Here is a 21001-nt window from a genome sequence, read left to right as displayed (position 1 = left end):
GTTTATATACAAAAGATTTCAATTTTTCACCTATCAGAAACCCACTTTGTAATGTTTGCATTTGACTTGCTTTTGAAACTCCGTTTTTGGGCAGTTTGTTTTATTTTTGCCTTTAATGAACTGAATGCTTTGATTTTTTGTTTTCATTGCAGGGGATGAAGTTGTTGAAGCTTGACAAGGGGACCATGGTTTCCATTGAAGTTATTACATATGAAAAATTGAAATTACATCAAATTTATACATAAAAACATAAAATACTCTGTGTTTCCTCAAAATAGGGTTTCGAGGAAAAAAAAATCCTTGAGCATGTGATTATGGAAATTATTATTATTGGAACTTTATTTGACCTCCTCATGCACCTGCTAACCGTTATTGAGCATTTTGAAGACCTTATTGACGAAACCCTAGACCTAATGAGACCTAAAACCCTAAAAATGACTTTTGCATATTTAAAGACAAAAATTGACTGCAGATGATCTAGATGAATGAAAATGGGCCAGCACATGAGGGAAAATTTATAATAAGCCACTACCATCAGATGATCCATGACCCTAATGGAATGCAGCTGATCGGGTGAGACACATAACATGCAATGCAACAAGATAATTTGATCACTGACGGAGGGATGAAGATACCGACACTAACAGAGCTTGAAATTGCAAGTCACGAAAGCGTTGCCAAAAATCAATAACTGATTCATGCAGAGCCTTCCATTGCTATAACAATTTTCAGACAAGATGGTTTGGATCAAAATTCTCTAGAAAGTGTCTTCAATAAGATCACAAAAGTGCTCAAGTAAGTGCATGTTGTCAGCTGGTACGCTGAGAAACCATCTACGTGGAGATTAATGAAGTGTGTGTGCAAGAAGCAAGATGGCATGTTCATCAAAGCACCCATCATGCTCATGAAGCATGGAAATAAATTCATGTAAGTACTCAGGCCAGGCCACTTCACCTTCACCATCATACGTGAAAGTGGACAAGAGATCGAAAAACTCCCCTATGATGGAGGCATCTTCACGATTCGAAAAACATCACGGGGGGGAAGAGTGCAAGAATCCATGAAAGGTATGCAAAGGTTCAAAACTAGATGAGAGGACATAGCTTGTTATTTGGCTTTCCTTCTAGTGCTAGAAAGGTTGATGGTGCTAGACCCGCCAACATGTCAAGGGGATCTCCCTGGTAAGAACTCCCAATTAGACCTCAGAATGTTTGGTGTAGGAGTCCTAGCAGTGGGTCGTGAGGTAATGCCTTAACCACAATGTTGCACAGAGGCAAGTAAGATAACTCTGTCAGTAGCAAGGGTGTGACCGCTGTAGTGAGTCAAGGAAGATGAATGAGAGGTTCTAACACATTGGGGGTGAGATGAGTGCACCCCTTGGCAACCTATAGCAGTTCTCAGCTGAGAAGGCAACACACGTGCGAAGATGCATCACAAGCTGGAAAGCAGATCAGTCAGCAATCCAAAGTGATGGTTAAACCAACAACACATCTACAAAAAGGTTCATATAATCACATATGAAGCAGTTCATACACAACTACGTAAGTTAAAAAACATACGTTGCTAAGAAGCCAGAATAGTCGAACTACAATAACAACATATTCATGAAAATGTGTTGGCTCTTATTATATAAAGAAGTGTAAGTCCCAATCATACAATACATCCATGTAAACCTGCTAGCCCCAATAGTGAAAATTTACATCCACATACGTCTGCTCCTCCAAAGAGATGTACTAGCTTAGTGAAGGGAGAAGCCAAGGCACGTTACAATACTGTCCAAGATTTCTCCAAGATATTCTTATCAAAAGATTGGCTAACCAAAAGGCTCTGCAATGAGTTATGAGGGACTATTTATAGCAAAGGGTGGGGTGGCCCTTGACATTCCCCTTTGTGACTGTTCAACTACCCTCATGACTCTTCACCTACTCTATGACCGTTACATCCACTATTGACACTTGACTTACACTTGACATGACTCAACATTACAATTCACATGTACCCATGTGAACACAATGGCTTGAGAAAGCCAAACTAGACATCACTCTGACTTAGAAAACTATAGAAGTCCAGTTGCTTAACATCCTCATGCTGATCAACAATAACATATTGATGCCAAGTTCTGTAGTCTCTGATATTGTCTGTGTGCTTCACGGTGACATCCAACTCAGGCTCCTCTATCCATAGAATCTGGGTAGACTGCTCAGGCTCCTCTATCCAACTTGTTTGAAAACATGTGCATCATTGTCTTTAATGTGGCTAGACCAGCAACATACTCGTGCATGATGTATGCACTGATAGGCAATTCTAGGCTGGTGGCAATGTGCATCAACTCATCAAAGTACGAGTCAAGCTATAGTTGGACCTGCTTCTTGGCCTTCTCCTGGGTGAGAGTCCCAAGTGATGGGATCGCATGTGTGCGCACCACAACATCCATGCTCTTGAATACTCGTGCATGGGAAGCCTGTATGCTAGTGATGAGTTGCGAGAGGTCCTCATAGTTCTAAATCTGACTCCAGATATGTGCTTTCAACTCAACCACATTTTGCCTCATCATATTTGGCAAGTGAAGTGGGGTTCCCTTGTACTTAATCTTTCATGTTTACTTGTCATCAATAGCAACATGTATGTTTGTCAAGATGCATGCTCTCCTAGCACATCATTGCTACCATTTGTTGAGATGGACGATTGCCTTGTGCACAGTACCAAACTTGGAGTACAATGCTTGCACAACTGTGTCAAGGGACAATACTTCATCTAGTATTGCCTTCTTCAGTTCAGCTCAGGTGGACATTATCACCAAGTCTCCTCCTTGCTTGGCCACCTGTAGTTCCTTTTCCATTCGCTCATTCTCAGCTATAATAAAATGAACACTTGAGCTAGTGGCTTCGGCATACACTCTGGTTGCATCGGCCAAGGTAGCAAGATGTTTGCGCACATCAATCATGATCACTCATTCTTCAACTTGTGCAGGAGATGTTCGATCCTCCAAAGTTGACACTCTACGAGATTGCACAACTCTATGTTGGGATTCATCAAACGATATGTTGTACATCTCTTCTTCCGATTGATCACCAAGGATCTAAGTGCCTCCTTGGTCATCCGAGACTTGCTCTTCTTTAGGATGCATTGAAGTGGGTGAGTCGACCTCTTTGTGGTGACGCATGAGGTTGGTATCTTGTTCCAACTCCTGCTGCTCCATGTCTGCATCCAACTGTTGAAGTGTATGTTCTATCTCATGAGAAAAGTATTGCCCTTGAGATGGTTCACCCTATTCACCTGATGCCAGTTGTTCAAATGAATCAATTACTTTTACAGGTGCTGCTTCATCTGTTTGGACATGTTGCGACCCCTGTTGTATCTGATGTTATTGCGCTTCCCTCTCTTGTTTGTGCAGCTCTTGTTCCTTTCGGAGTTGCTCTCTCAGCTCATGCAAATCCTTCTCTGCTTCTTCCATTCTCTTCTTATCCTTTTTCCTTCACATGATTCGCTTGTTGCATTGCTACCTCTTTGCCGCTATAGCCATATCTTATTTCTCTACAAGTGGATCTTCTTGAAACTTGCAGATTTTCTCCTCCTCCATGTGATCGACAATCTTCATCTCCCATTTTTCACGCACTAGTATTCTTGGCTCTGCTGCCACTGCTGCTACTACTGCTACCCTCTATGATGCTTCTTCACCCTGCTTCACTAACCACTCCATAGTGAATCCGACCGGTTCATTGGGTCTAGAGAAACTGTAGCAATATCTCCATGGGTCCCCCTCAACCCAATGAAATGCCTCATAGATCTAGTTGAACTGAACTCTCATGCAGTGATCCTTCACAATGAAATGTGGGTCATAAAGATTGTAGCTTTGGAGGTCGAACGAGTACTTCTTCATTAATTTTTCTTCGACATCTGCTTGCTTGATACTCTGGATCTCATATAACCCAATCTGCAATAGAAGAGTGGGTCAAGGTGTCTTCTTCTTCCACTGCATTCTAGCTATTAATCCTGCCGAGATGTGATAGGATACTTGCTGCATGACAAGTACGTCCAAGGAAAACTTTGGCAGAACATGCGGAGGCTTCTCTGCACTGAACATTCAGATGAAAGTGTTGGAAGGTGAGGCATACAAATCTACAATGTCTATTAATGCCTCCATCACTTCCTTTGACATGCAAGGTGATCCTGTTCAAATATCATCTTGTACAAAGGGACGAGAAAATGATCAGGCAGTTGTGTGATTACTCCTTTGAATATGCATTCGGACAACAACTTGAAATATGTGTTCACAACAGTCTCCGCCAGTGACCATGCCCACTCCAAGCCCGAGAACTCATGTTGGGCACAGACTACATCTAGGATGTAGGTGGACATGTAAATATTTGCATGCATACATTTGGGTGACTATCGAGCCTTCGTTACTTGCTCCTTCAGCTAATGAGCCAATATGATGGACCAGTTACATGGTTTTCCTTCTCTAGCCAATTGATCTGGTGCAACCACCCAACCCTCTGTGAAGGTTTTTGTGCTTGCTTAGCCATACAGTTGAGAAGAAAGTATGATCGATTATTGGTATGCCTTCCTCAATATCTTTGTCTTGTAGACCTAGTTTGGTGTCATCCTGAAACGAGCTCGCTCCTTTACCCAATCCTTCATAATGTCTCTGGAGTTAGCACTGTTGTTGGATAAGATGAATGGAGTATCCATGATAGTCATGGGCTTTTACATCTGATACATTTAATCATAATCCTATTTCCAGAAGGTCGCAAGCTTTGTCCCACTAACACTATTCAAGGTCGCCGTCTCAGGATCAGTGTGAGAGACGATCTAGTGTATCATGTTCGCGCATGGGAACACGGGATATCTGCATGCAATCCAGTATAAGTTGGACTTGTGAATGTTCATGTACACCTGAAGGTCTTAGAGGTTCTCCCCAAAAGTGCCTGCAAATGTTTCATTAACTTCTTGGCACTTTAGTTTGATGTCCTTGTCTAGATACAACTTTGTTTCTTCGTAGATTGGAAAACTAGAGGACATTTGCTCAATTGTTGCTTCAACTGCACTTCCATCAGTGTCCTAAGATCTTGTTCCCTTGGAAGCCATTGAGACAAATGAACACTTGAAATATTTGGGGACAAGCAACATGCATGGCAAGAAATATGTCAGCAAAAACAAAGAAAATTCTGGGGAATGACAGAGCACATACCTGGGAACTAATGAGCAAGATTGCACAATTTCTTCTGGGAGGTTGGGTGACTGGCTACCAGAACTATGCAGAAGGTATTTTGGGAGGCAAGAATGGTTGTTGGATCTACGCAATGTGCAATCCAAACTGGCTGCTGGCTGCTGGGATTGCGCAATGCACAATTCTAGCTGGGAAGGATTGTAGGCCCAGGGACTGAATTACGCAATTTCCTAGGCAAACAGTCACTGTCCTACAGAAATGCGCAAAATATTCCTGGAGGCTAGTGGTAGGAAAAAATGTGCATTTCTGGAGAGGAAGGTAGAGCCTTCCTTCCCCAGATTGCGCAATGCAGTCTCAGTGAGGCAGACTCCAGGCCAAGGTTGGCCTGACTCGCCGACGAGAAAATGAAAGCAAATAAGACGGTGAGTGCATGGTGACACCAAGTGATAGAAAACAGATTAACATGCATGTGGGTGAAGCGATTCGCTGGTTGGGCAAACATTTGTGAAAAATAGTTTCATGCATTGATCCAAAATGGATCTAGCATAGACTTCTAAGTCTAAAATTCTTCCTCACAGAGGAAAATGAAAGTCAAAGGATGCTCTAGGAAATAGTCTCATTGCATATATCTCTTCATTCTAAATTTAACGCAATTTGAATGGGCGAAAATAGACTTCAGATGAAGGAGTTATTGTAAAAAGAAATTTGTCCATATCCTCAGAAAAGGAGGCAAATTCTTATAAAAATGTACTTAAAGGCTCCTTGAAGAAAATCGCATCAGAAGAGATCAAAGGGAGGACTTAAGAAAAGGTGAAAGGACTCCCCGATAGCAATCTTCGATATATCGCATCAGAGGAAGGCCTCCACACGATATCAGAACCTCGGGCAAAGTGACTTGCGATTGCGATGAATCGACATCGGCGATATATATCGGATTGGCGTAGTCCACTGGAAAGTGGTATAGACCCCTCGGGTCGTTACGATTGCGATATGCGATAAGCCGATATCAACGATCAGGATCGCAACCATACAAAGGGCCTTCGACATATGGGATGAGTGATGATGCGATCACATTTGGATCGTTGGATCATGAGTTTGATCGGATAGTGGAGGATCAATGGTGCATGTCACATCGTTGTTGTGTTAATTCCATGGACCGGGGCTCCTGCCTGTTGCGATTGTGGTATGTGGTCAGAGCACGGACCCGATGAGATTATAAACGCGACTGTATATCATTTGAAATCTGCTTTATGTGGATTTATGTGTATTTCGTGTATTTTGGTTTTTGGCCATACGCAATGTGATTGTGATATTGCGATAAAGGGACGGACCCAAAGGGTTTATAGATACAGCTACATATTATTTGAAGCTTGGGTTAAAGGCTTATGATGTTCTTTTCATGAGTTTTCCTGTGTATTTCCGTTACGAACCAGAAAGCATTATTTCGTGGATTTCGTTCTGGAAAGAGGTCGCCAGTTCATTTCCATTTGGAAACAGGCATCACACTTGTGCCATGCTATGAGTGGGAATTTCTGTAACAGGGATGCGTTATGAAGCACATAGAGCTGAAGAACCACAAAGGAATGATTCCTCATTATGAGAGACAAAGGAACAGGTGGGGGAACCCCAGAGTCGGAGGATTCCTCAAAAGCCAAAAAGTATGGCTCGCATAGGGGGGCTCACAAAAATGTAGCAGCAGAGAAGTTAGTTCTCTCTTGAGGGAGCTCACAGAAGGGGGCAGAGACAGAATCACATAATACTCTCTCCCCCTTCGTAGAGCTGAAAAAGTCGAGAGCCACAAGTCCATAGAGCCAAAGAGCTCAAGAGAGCCAGAGAAGCCACCAGAGGTTGGGGGTGATAGCAAAGGGGTGATTTCTCAGAGAGCTGGGCGCAGTAGAGTTGCAGAGCCAAAGAGATTGAGCGCAGCAGAGTTGCAAAGCTAGAGATCCGTAGAGCCAAGGATTCGCAGAGAGCCACCAGAGGTTGGAGGAATGATAAAGGCAGAGTCACCAGAGGTTGGAGGCAGAGCCTCAGAGCCAAAGAGCACAAAGCAGAGTTCTAAGAGCCATGGAGCTGTAATGAAGTTCAGAACAACAAAGATATCAAATGATCAAGATGTTGTTGGTGTCTGATGTTTGTGTTTGGTCAATTTAGTGTGATCTAAATTGCTATTTATAATGTCAACCCGGGGTTCGTAAACTGACGAAGTGAAGTGTACTATATGTACTAGATAACCATTTCCTTAGTCTTTTGTCGGTTTTAGTTTTTTTTAAGTTTGTTTTTGGATTTATCTTTCCCTACTGTGAGACAATGAAAAGGTGATAAAGCAAGTAAAATATGGATGATTATGGTGATCTCTAAGTGGTTTTCAAAACTTAAAAGAGAGAAAGCTTTAAAATAATTGCAATGAAATAAATTCTTCAAAAGAAATAAAGACATCAAACAATGAACTATGACATCGGCCCAGTATCTTTGTTGCTAAATGAAAATGAAAGTGAAATCTACATTAAATTCAATTAAAAGTAAGAACAACAAATCCACACTAGTTCAACTCTTCAACTCAATCTTCCTTGTGAGAAGATATCATGAAATGTTAAGCAATGTGAAATCTAAAAGAAGTTAAACTAAACTATTCACACTTCTTTAACTTTCTTGACCTTTTGCCTTTCAGCTTAATTTACCCTGTGAGAAACAGTCATGAACAAGTCAAGCAATGTGAAATCTAAAGCAAACTAGATCAAGCTATAATGAATGATATTCTGGTTCCTAATAAAGTTATTTGATTATAGAAAGGAACCGTTAACAGATGAATAGCATGATATCTAAGAGCAGAAAATAAATGTACAACTTAAGGAAATGACAGTACTGGAAATCAAACTTCAGAAAACAAGAGTCAGCGACAAAGACAAGATGATCTCGTATGCCAATAGTTATAAAAAGAAAAGATGAAAAATTGTCCCGGGCTGCCTATGAAAACCTACAGAAAACACTGATCAGTTGTAACCATAAAAGAGTAGCAATGAAAATGTAAATCAACAAAAATAAAAAATCTTTGTTATGTACAGCTAATATACATGATGAAATAAAATGCAGCATTTAAATGACAACTGTACAGCTAATATACATGAACAGGAAAAAGTAATGCAAGAGTTAAAAGACAACTGTACAAGGCTTCAGTAAGCAGGGGCCCTCTGCCACTTCAACCGATTCAACGAATAGCTACAAGCTTAAGTTTAAACCAGTCTTCTCATATATTAAACAGCAACGTAAAAGTGCAGTGGGGAAATACAACAGCTTCGGATTACATTCCAAAAAGATTAACTTTTACAGCGTTCATGGACGCATTATTTATAAGGAAAGAAAGCTAAACAGATTAACTAAATCTACGCTATTAACCACGCTGCCAGAGACACGTAAATCCTCTTCAGCCCGGATCTAGGTAACTGTCATCATGTTTATTAAATCTGAGAGGTATGGCTGTTGGATTCACGCTATTAGGATGTCTTCGTGGCTAAGGATTGTGCCACGTAGCTTCACGTGCTCAAAAACAGAGCTACGCAGAGCCGTGCCACCACTGAACACTTTCGTTGACTATCCTTTGCCCCTTGTTTGATCGCGGGCTTTTATGGCCGTGTTGGATGATCTGGAGGGACACGTTCCATGTCCTTGACTCCTGTAACTTGCCCATGTGGCTCATTTCTTCGGAAGACACCTATAGCATGGTGTTTGAAAAAATGGCTGCGGAATCCTATGCTGGCTGCAGAAACCTGGGTCAGCTGCGGAAACCTGTGTCGGCTACGGAAACTGAGAAGCTTCCGCAGCTATCTGAACAAAATTCTAAACCAAACAACAGTCATCAGCGTAGTTAGAAAACCATGTCAAAAGCTCGTTTTTAAACTAAAATACAATGATTTAATCAACTTGGTGGATAAAATGAGTGGAAAAGAAGGCTGAGAGGGTGTATGGGAAAGTGCAGGTTCGAGGCTCAACATACCCCCACTGTGAAGGTGTTGCATGTCCTCATGCAACCAAAACTTAGTTATTTTCCCTCAATCCATATGCTCTGAGGCTTCTGCAATAACATCTAGCCCTCTTCTCTTTCTCTTTGATGCTAAAATGGTCCTTGGTTTCCTGACTAGACATTTGAACTTAAGATTAATCAATGCCCTGCTCAACTTTTTACACTTTTTCTTCAGCTTCCTGTTCTTCTTCTGCCACAGTCCTAAATGGAGCATAGTGTTATCATGGAAAATCTTGTCTACCTTACTCTGCTCTTTGAGTGCTTCGTTTTCCTGTTTGATGTGCCTATTTAGGACTTCCAATTCAAACACTTCCTGTTTTAAAGACTGTACTTGTGCATCAAGTGGCAAGGTGGTGCTTGGTCCTGCAGCTGATTGTTCCAAGGACTCTAGGTAGTTATATGCTTCTTGCTGGTTGGAATCTACCTCAGGTGTCTTTCTCGGCCTGAACTCAAATTCTGGTGAAGGAGGACTGCTTTCTCTTTCCGGCTGAAAAGGGCTTTCCTCACGTGGCTGAGTTGGAGATTTCTCAAGTGTCTCTTTGTCCAAATCAATAAAGTGAGACTGTTTTTCTTTGGTTTTATTCCCCTTCCCTTTTAGCCTAGTGCTCCTTCTCAGGTATGAACTAGTACTCTTCTCTTGTGCAGTCTGTTTTCCTCTTTGCTTTTTCTTGGTTATGGCAGCAGCTTGAAGATCTATTAACCTCTCTGACAGAGGTTGATAATCTTCTTCTATGGATTGTTCAGGGGATGGATAGGTTTCTTGAATGGTTATCTTGCCTTTGTCCTTCTTTTGTTTCTTGTTTTTAGCTCCCTCCTCTTCTTCTTTCTGAATAGTTTCCTGAATGTCTATTGTAGGAGAGTCTTGGGCTGTAATATTCTTTTCTTTCCTCCTACTTCTCTTTGGAATTTTTGGGGAACTGCTTCCAGAGGCTTCAGTCAGTTCTTGGAAGTGGTTTCTTGTCAAAAACTTTTCCCAAGTATCCTTAGTGTTTTTCAACTGCTCTTCAATAAGGATTTTTATGAACCCGTGATGGTAAAGATGGGGTTCAATACTGCCTACGTGTTTTTGAACAGTAGAGCTCATTTTCTTCAAGCTTGATAACAGAAAATAAGGCAAATTAAGGGTATAACCTTCCATAAAATTCATCATTAACCTGGCATGATACATGTACATGGTACCAAAACGACCCTCGCATGTGATAAATTTCTGGATAAGTAATAACAGAGTGGACCATTCTTCTTTTATTGCATGCACAAGGATTCCTTTGGTAAATACAGAGGTATCCATACCTGGGTTTTTGAGCATGATTCTCCATCCTTGATCGTCCACACTTCTGTTTTTGAACCACCTTTCTCCTTCTTGTGGGAGACTTGTTGCAGCTGCTATTGTGGCCTCGGTCACTGTAAATTTTAGGTCTCCAACCTCCACTGTTTGTCCATTAAAGGACCTGGCAAAAGCTTTAGTCACTTCTTTATTATAGCCCGTGAACTTTTGAATGAATCTCAGCCACCTTTCTTTCTTCAACGACTCCTTCCTTTGAGGATAACCCTCCAGATATTTTGGTCCCTCCGGTTCAGCTCTTAGTAGTTTTCCCATTCTCGGCTTTAAATTCCGACTGAGAATTCTACTACGTATGAAGGTTCAGAAAAAAAAAATGGGCTGATTACGGGATTCTTAGGGTAACTGGAGTAGCCATAATCGAAGTTCAGGATGTATGTTGTGACTGGAGCCAGGGTTTGGAGCAAACTGTAGTGGATGCAGCGGAAATGGAGAACAGAGAATGGTATGAGTACCGAGGGAGTAAAGGTAAGCAACAGTAACGAGTTCAACATCGAATGCATGCTGGAGTGAAGTGATAAATGGGCAGAATAACGGCTGAGTCCTTTTGAATCGGATGACTTGCGCACACGTCTCAGCAGACGGCTGCGGAAATTATGGTGAAGGAGAGCCGTAGTACAGTAGGTCACGTCTCAAAGTACGGCCAATAAATGGGAGAGCAGTCCATAAATTTAGAACGATCATGGGACCGTTAGAAATGAATAAGGTGTGTATGGAATGACATCGTGGAAGAGGAGTGGTATGGGGCTTATCGTATCAAATCATTGCATTTAGTGGAACTTGCCATGGTTTAAATAACTATGCATAATAATGACATTGAATTGTTATTTGGTAGATATTTTTTATCATACCTTTGGAAGTTTATCATTTCTTGATTAAGGCTCATGACCCATGGTTGTTCTTTGATCTTGAAGATGCCCCATGTCTTTGTTGCACTTGGTGATGATGACACTAACCTTTGACTGTGATTTTTTTGAAAATAGAGTGATGCCGGCTGTAGAGACAGAGTGATGCTGGCTGCGGAAATCGTTTCTGGCTGCGGAAACTGGTTCTAGCTGCGGAAACGGTTTCCAGCTGCGAAAACTAAGACAACACCCCTTTAACTGCACAAAGATAGTTAGAGAAGAACTAACTAAATAAAATAGTCCTGAGAGGGACTTTTATTGATGGAATGAAATGAAATGAGTGGAATGAGATGGAAATGAAGTGGAGTGAAGTGGAATGGAGATGAAAATGAGATGGAGGTGAAGTGAAATGACAAGTGAGGTGGAGTGAAGATGGAAAGAAAGAGAGATTTTTTTTGGAAAATATAGAGTGTCAGGTACCCCTGATTTTCACTCTACATTTTCTGTATAAGACTGCCAATCTATGATTGGTTTTCAGGCTTATACAAAAGATTTTTTTTTTTTTTTTTTTTTTTTCAACTGAAAGAAACAAAGACTAGGCTGATGGAGGAGAAGGATTCCTCTCCACCAGCCTCATTGCAGAATTTTCTTGAAACATTTTGACAAAGTCCTCTTTTGAGAGTGGCTTATGATAAATTTTCAATCGGTGGCCATTCACAATGAGAGGAGTTTGAAACTCATCAATGGTCTTGACTCAAACTGCTCCATTGCTAAAGAATTCGTCAATCTCATATGGTCCAAGCCAATGAGTCTGAAATTTTCCTTTGAAGTCTTTAAACTTGGAATCAAACAGTAACGCCCAATCTCCCTTTTGAAACTTTTTCTCTTTGATATATTTGTCATGCCACTTAGTTCTTTGGTGTTGAACTAGATCAGTCCTTAAAACTGCATCTTGTCTTATTTCATCTAGCTCATTCAGCTGCTCCATTCTGTGCTTTTGGGCTTCTGATAGATTCATCCCCAAATGAACTGCCATCTTGAAGGTCTTGACTTGAAACACAATGGGGAGCAGGACTTCTTTCCCATAAACAAGTTCATAGGGAGAATGTCTTGTTGTGTTCCTCCATGTAGTTCTATAGGCCCATAAGGCTTCAAGAAGCCTTTCTGCCCAATCTCTTTTGTGGAGATGAACAGTTTTGGTGATGATGCTCTCAAGAACTTTGTTTGTAGATTCCACTTGACCATTTGCTTGCGGATGGTATGGAGTAGATTTTCTGTGCTTGATTTTGTATTCTTCCATCAGCTTCTCCATCAAGTTAGATGTAAATTGACTTCCCTGATCTGTCACAATTTATCTTGGGACACCAAAACGAATAAAAATATCCTCAAAAAGAAATTGAACAACTGAATTCTCAGTGGCAGAAGGCAATGCCTTGGCTTCTACCCATTTAGTGACATAATCAGTGCAAACCAATATATACTTCTTTTGTTTAGATGGTGGATTAATGGGTCCAATGAAATCTAAAGCCCATTTTTCAAAGGGTTCGATGAGTACCTGTGGCTGTAATGGCATTTCATTTGAAAGAGTTGGTCTCCCAACTCTTTGGCAGCTATCACACCTTCTAACATATTGTTTTGCATCTTTGAAGAGAGAAGGCCAATAATATCCCAAAGAAAGGATTTTATAGGCCGTCCTCTTGTCAGCAAAGTGTCCACCGCACGGTTCATCATGACATGCCTTAAGGATGTCAGGCATTTCATCTTCCCGAACACATCTTCTGATCACACAATCTAGCCCTGTTTTAAACAATTCATTAGAAATCCATGAATAATTTGAACTCTCCTGAATAATTTTCCTTTTCTCATTAGGAAATAAGTGTGGAGGTAGCTTCCCTGTAACCAAATAGTTAGCAATATCTGCATACCAAGGAGTTTTAGTAGTTACTGCAAACAAATATTCATCTGGAAACTTATCCTCTACAGGAGAATCTTCATTAGTATTTTGGATTCTAGACAAGAAATCAGCTACTGTATTTTGTTTCCCTGGTCTATCTAACACAGTAATATTGAATTCTTGTAAAAGTAAAAGCCATCTTGTAACTTTGCCATTAGTAACAGGTTTTTTCATGAGATATCTAATTGCAGAATGATCAGTATGGACAAAAGTTTCATAGCCAGTTATATAGTGTCTAAACTTGTTGATTGCATGAACAACAGCTAAGAACTCTTTTTCAGTCACAGTATAATTTAAATCAGTAGGAGTCAAATTTTTACTGGTGTAATAAATGGCATAAGGAATCAAATCCTTTTGACCCAACATAGCTCCTAGAGCTGTATCTGAAGCATCTGTAGAAATATGGAAAGGAAGTTTCCAATTTGGCCCTCTCAAAATGGGTGCTTCAGATATTCTTGTTTTTAAAGTTTCAAATGCAGATTGACAGTCAGGATCCCAATTGAATTCACAGTCTTTTGTAAGTAATTTGAAGAGCGGAGATGCTATCTTGGTGAAGTTTTCAATAAATCTTCTATAATATCCAGTAAATCCAAGAAAACTTCTAACATCTTTTTGACAATTTGGAATAGGTAACTTGGAGATGACTTCAACTTTTGATCTATCAACTTTAATCCCATCTCCTGAAATATGATGTCCTAAAACAATCCCTTCAGTAAACATCATAAAACATTTCTCATGCCTTAATGAAAGGTTTGTTTCTTTACATCTTATAAGGACTTTTTCCAAATTTTCTAATGCCTCTTCAAATGAATTACCATAAACTGTAAAATCATCCATATAGACCTCTACACAATCATGAATTAGATCAGAAAAGATTCCTAGTACTGCCCTTTTAAATGTTGCGGGTGCATTACATAATCCAAAAGGAAGTACTCGGTAAGCAAAAGTTCCCCATGGACAGGTAAATGTGGTCTTGTCCTGATCTTCAGGTGCTACCTGAATCTGATTGTAACCACTAAAACCATCCAAAAATGAGAAATACTTTTTGCCTGCTAAAGTATCTAATACCTGATCAATAAAGGGTAAAGGAAAGTGATCCTTCAAAGTTTCTTTGTTCAATTCCCTGTAATCAATGCAAACCCTCCATTTAACATTCTTTTTAGGTACTATAACCAAAGGAGAAACCCACCGGCTATCTGAAATGGGGTAAATGAAGTTTACATTAAGTAACTTTTGGAGCTCTTCTTTCACTATCTCCCTAAGGTTTGGATTCATCCTTCTTTGAGGTTGTCTGATTGGTCTACTGTTTTCCTCAATGTAGATGTGATGAATGCAAGTCTTAGGATCAATACCTTTCATATCAGTATACTCCCATGCAAATGCAGTAGAATGTTTTTGCAAGATTTTGGTTAGCTCCTCCTGTTGTAATTTTTCCAAGTTTTTGTTGATATTCAATGTTTTTCCTGAAAAAATCTCAATGGCAGAACTTCCAAACTCTTCCATAGAGAAAAGAGACATTTGTCTAGATGATAGACACTTAATGTCAGAATCCAACTGAAATTGTGTGTGGTCATATTCTGAAGATGGTTCAAAGTTTTCTAATGTGTTCAGAATTTGACTATCTTCACTAATATCAGAAATGGTAAAGACATGTTGTATAATATCTTCATCATCAACCCACTCATTATCTCCTATTTCTGTAATTGCTTTTGCTGGAGGATACAGATTGAACTTCTTTGTCGAATTACCATCAGAAATATACATATCCCCAGACCTACAACTTATGAAAGCATCAGCTGTGGCTAGCCAAGGTCTTCCTAAAATAAGAGGATCTCCTCCTAGATTACTCTTGGGAGTTAAAATCATGAAATCTACTGGATATTCCCAAGAGTCTAAGGAGACTGGAATGTCTTCTAATACACCATCTGGTTTAATAATTGATCGATCTGCAAGTTGCAATAAAGTAGGTGTAAAAAGAAGATTAGGAAGTTTTAGTTGTTCCATAGTCTGTCTACTCATGATGTTGATAGCAGCCCCTAAATCAATCAAAGTATTTGGTATTTCTACCCCATTGATATGTGTTTTGACAATTGGACTACCGGGATCTACATATTTCTGCATAGTAATTTTTCCCAACATGATATCTGCAATTTTCCCTACCAGGTGGATTCTTCTGGTATCTCTTGGTTTCCTTCCTGGTCTTTTAAGACTCAACTCCTTTATTGTTTTTGCTAGAATAGGAATCTCTTTAATGGCTTGTAACAAGGGAATCTTGATACAGACATTCTTCAATTCATCTAGAAAGTTATAGTGAGGCAACCAAATTTGTTTTTCCACTCCTTTGTTAATTTGTAATCTTTCAGGAAAAGGAGGTGTGGATAAAGATGCAGGTTGCTCAACTATGGGAGTTGTGGGGGTTAACTCTTTTTCTTTTTGAGTGTTTGGGTTTTGAAGAGATGCTTCAGAACCCTTATTGGCTTCAAGAGAATCTTCCTCAAAAATGCTTTGCTTTTGAGCATTTATAGAAGGCTTATCTAGGACTCTACCTGATCTGAGTTGTACTTCATTGAGAGGAACAATCATATAGGTAGGAAATTGTTGACCTTCCATCATGTAAGCATTTTGAGGGTTTTTATTATTGGGGTTTGGCAATGGCTGAGAAGGAAGTTGATTTGACTTCTGTTGGAATGGAAGCAAGAGTTGAGAATTTGGATTCTGTTGAGAAGGTTTTTGTTGTTGAAATGGCAATGATAGTTGTGGATTTTGATTTGGAAGTTGTGGAGCTTGTTGGTTTTGAAAAGATGGAGGATATTGGTAAAATTGAGCAAATCTCCCATAAGGATTTTGCATACCTTGTACCCATGATTGAAAAGGATTTTGAGGTTGGGACCAAGGTTGTTGCCAAGGATTCCAATTTGGTGGGTTTTGAAAGTTCATAGGGTTGCTAAACCCTTGATTTTGTTGTCCTTGCCAGGGTCTCCTTGCAACAAAACAGAGAGATTCGATTGTATTTGGATCTTCTTGAAAGACAGCTTTGAGCCCAGGAATTGAAGGACAATCCTTGGTCTCATGATTCTCTGAACAAATTACACATGTTTCTACAACTTTTGCATCCAAGGGACATTCCCTTAGAGCATGTTTCTTCCTACACTTTGGACAAAAGATGGCCAAAGCCTTAGCTTCTGCTTTCTGCTTATTGTGAATCTTAAGGGTGTCCAGTTGCTCACTAAGACTCCCTAAGATGTCAGTTTTGAATTCATCAAGCATGTTGCCAATCTCAGCCCTACTTACTGATCCAGTTGCAGATTTGTTTGCTCTGATGAGAGAAGGATCTCTAGGCCCTTTTTGAGTTTTAGATTTCCCCCTTGAGAGATGGACACATAGCTCTGCTATATCATTGAGTGAAAGTTGAGATATATCTCCCTTCCCCATCATGTTCAAAATATCTATCCATTCATCTCTAATGGCTTTTAATAGAAGGGCTTTCAAGGTCTCCTCATCTAAGTTACTCATTTTTGCTCTTTTCAGGTTGTATTGAAATCTTTCAAGTAAATCCTCCAAGTTTTCATCTTCTCCTTGCATCATTTTGAATACCTCATCCTTGTGATTGGTGGGCATACAATAGTCCAGGTACCTATCCAAAAATGTTTGTTTCATATCATTCCAAGACCTAATGGATTGAGTGAGTAATCCCATGAACCATTTCAAGGCTGCTCCTTTCAATGTTGAAGGAAACAGTTTGAGTTTTTGAGAGTCTTCCAGATAATCATAAGTTCGACACACGACTTCAAACTTAAATAGAAATGTTTCAGGGTCCTCATTCCTTAACCCATGGAAGTTTGGGAGGAAAGATGGTGAGATGTTTTTCATTGTGGCTCGGGATTCCTCATCGACTATAGGAAATCCGAATGAGTTATCTCCATCCCTATTTCCCCCAATGTTACCTCTACCCCCTCCATTGTTTCCTCCTCCTCCTCTACCTCTACCTCTACCAAATCCAGTTGCTCCTTCCTCTGTCATGGTAGTTTCCTTGGAGACTTCAGAGTCTTCTGGTTCTTCTACTAAGGGTGAACGAGAAGGAATTTCTCCCTCTTCTTCTTCAGATGATTCTACTTCTTCAATTACAATTTGTCTTTCTGTAGAAGGAAGGAAAGGATCTCTTTCTAATTCAGATTCGATGGAAGGTGTGGGAGAGTCGACTCCTGCCTCTTGAATTCCAGGAATCCTAGGGCTAGGAGTGTAAGTTGGAGATGATGGAGGTGCATCTTGTCTATTCCTTGAAGTAGATGGACTTGTAAAAATCGAACTCTTGGCTCTAGCTAAAAACCTTCCCCTAGAATCTCTTGCTCTATGCATGTCATTTTTTATTTTTCTTCAAGTCGGGCTAATAATTCTCTTTCTGATCTTCCAGGTCACTCTAGGTGCAAGAAGAGAGCATACTCAAGAAACTATTAAACTAATAACTTTCTCTTTTCTGATCCTCCAGATCACACTAAGTGCAAGAGGAGAGCATACTTTGAGAGGTTATCAATTTTCCTTCCTTGAAATTTTCTTGTTTTTTTTTTTAAGAATTTGGCTACCTAATTTCACTTCCCCGGCAACGACGCCAAAATGTTTGGTCAATTTAGTGTGATCTAAATTGCTATTTATAATGTCAACCCGGGGTTCGTAAATTGACGAAGTGAAGTGTACTATATGTACTAGATAACCATTTCCTTAGTCTTTTGTCGTTTTTAGTTTTTTTTTAAGTTTGTTTTTGGATTTATCTTTCCCTACTGTGAGACAATGAAAAGGTGATAAAGCAAGTAAAATATGGATGATTATGGTGATCTCTAAGTGGTTTTCAAAACTTAAAAGAGAGAAATCTTTAAAATAACTGCAATGAAATCAATTCTTCAAAAGAAATAAAGACATCAAACAATGAACTATGACATCGGCCCAGTATCTTTGTTGCTGAATGAAAATGAAAGTGAAATCTACATTAAATTCAATTAAAAGTAAGAACAACTAATCCACACTAGTTCAACTCTTCAACTCAATCTTCCTTGTGAGAAGATATCATGAAATGTTAAGCAATGTGAAATCTAAAAGAAGTTAGACTAAACTCTTCACAATACTTTAACTTCCTTGACCTTTTGCCTTTCAGCTTAATTTACCCTGTGAGAAATAGTCATGAACAAGTCAAGCAATGTGAGATCTAAAGCAAACTAAATCAAGCTATAATGAATGATATTCTAGTTCCTAATAAAGTTATTTGATTATAGAAAGGAACCGTTAATAGATGAATAGCATGATATCTAAGAGCAGAAAATAAATGTACAACTTAAGGAAATGACAGTACTGGAAATCAAACTTCAGAAAACAAGAGTCAGCGACAAAGACAAGATGATCTCGTATGCCAATAGTTATGAAAAGAAAAGATGAAAAATTGTCCCAGTCTGCCTATGAAAACTTGCAGAAAACACTGATCAGTTGTAACCATAAAAGAGCAGCAATGAAAATGTAAATCAACAGAAATCAAAAAGCTTTGTTATGTACATCTAATATACATGATGAAATAAAACGCAACATTTAAATGACAATTGTACAGCTAATATACATGAACAGGAAAAAGTAATGCCAGAGTTAAAAGACAACTGTACAAGGCTTCAGTAAGCAGGGGCCCTCTGCCACTTCAACCGATTCAACGAACAGCTACAAGCTTAAGTTTAAACCAATCTTCTCATATATTAAACAGCAACGTAAAAGTGCAGTGGGGAAATACAACAGCTTCGGATTACATTCCAAAAAGATTAACTTTTACAGCGTTCATGGACGCATTATTTATACGGAAAGAAAGCTAAACAGATTAACTAAATCTACGCAATTAACCACGCTGCTAGAGACACGTAAATCCTCTTCAGCTCGGATCTAGGTAACTGTCATCATGTTTATTAAATCTGAGAGGTATGGCTGTTGGATTCACGCTATCAGGATGTCTTCGTGGCTAAGGATTGTGCCACGTAGCTTCATGTGCTCAAAAACAGAGCTACGCAGAGCCGTGCCACCACTGAACACTTCCGTTGACTATCCTTTGCCCCTTGTTTGACTGCGGGCTTTTATGGCCGTGTTGGATGATCTGGAGGGACACGTTCCATGTCCTTGACTCCTGTAACTTGCCCATGTGGCTCATTTCTTCGGAAGACACCTGTAGCATGGTGTTTGACAAAACGGCTGCGGAATCCTGTGCTGGTTGCAGAAACCTGGGTCAGCTGCGGAAACCTGTGTCGGCTGCGGAAACTAAGAAGCTTCCGCAGCTGTCTGAACAAAATTATAAACCAAACAACAGTCATCAGTGTATTTAGAAAACCATGTCAAAATCTCGTTTTTAAACTAAAATACAATGATTTAATCAACTTGGTGGATAAAATGAGTGGAAAAGAAGGCTGAGAGGGTGTATGGGAAAGTGCAAGTTCGAGGCTCAACAGTTTGCTGAAGACAGAAGAAGGAATTCCAGAGACAGTAAAAGAAGGGGGTTGATGCAAGCTAGGAGCTCAAGATATCCTGAAGCGCTGATTAAAGGAATCTAGTCGAGAGAAGCCTAGATCTGTCTGCAAAGTATGGGCAACTAGTGGGATAAGATGGTATTCTAAATCCATAGGTGCAGTTGTAAACCAATGGAGTTGAGTGTGGAACTTGTGAAAGAAGCATTACCATAATAAAGAGCCTAGTTGAGTTGACTAGAGCTCACGGAGACGTAGCCCAAGATATCAGGGTGAACTCCATATTATATTGTTGTCTTTATGGTTTTTTTATTTGTTGAATTTTCTGTTATGTGTGTTTATATATCATTTTAAGCAAATAAACTTAAGGCAATTAAGCAGTTAAAGGCAAACACAAGCATACACCTATTTCAAGTGCTTATTTCCACAAATTATCAATCATAAGCATAGATCTTGGAAATTGTTTAAGCTTTGGAGTGGGAGAGGATCTTGTAAGCTTACAAGAAGCCTTTAATGCCCCATTTCAGATTAGGTGGTATCAGAGCATCAGGATGATTAACCCCACCTTCAAAGAAGGTGATATTAGAGCTTAAGTTATACCAAAGCAGGTGGTAGCATGAAGTAGCTGGTATCATGAAGCAGGTTGTATCATGATGCAAGTGATATCAGATCAGGATGCTTGATTGACAAAGAAATCTATATGCTTGTTTGACTTGAAAGGTGTTCAAATAATCAAATTCTTCTGTTTGATTTTTTGTAAAATAATTGTTGTTTGAGTTGCAGAGGTGAAGGGAAAGCTATTGATAGCTAAGTCCAGGAGAGGACAAGAAGGAAGAAGGGCTAAAGTCATTCTTCTTATCCCAAAGGACCTCAAAGTAATCCTTGAAGCACAAGAGGTTGGTTGCAAAAGGTTGCTTGAATAAGCTCTTTTTTAATCTTGTTTGAAGTTCTTTTGTTCATTTTGATAATGACAACTACTACAAGTGATTCCTTGAATTCTTCTTTCTTCACAAGAGTCTTTGATGAAGACAAGAAGCAAGACTTGTTAACCATGATGGATATGGTGAGAGAAATGTATGAGGATGGAAGGAAGAGCATCATGCTTCGAGAGCAGTTGAATTCCATGAAGGAAGAGAGGCAGTTGCTTTCTCAAAAATTGCAGTAAATGGAGAGGCAACTTCATATTGCAA

Source organism: Pinus tabuliformis, chromosome 7, assembly GCF_031772625.1.
Source record: "Pinus tabuliformis cultivar Carrire ecotype Pingquan chromosome 7, CPIR1, whole genome shotgun sequence".
Lineage (NCBI taxonomy): Eukaryota > Viridiplantae > Streptophyta > Pinopsida > Pinales > Pinaceae > Pinus > Pinus tabuliformis.
Note: the sequence above shows the minus strand (reverse complement) of the source record.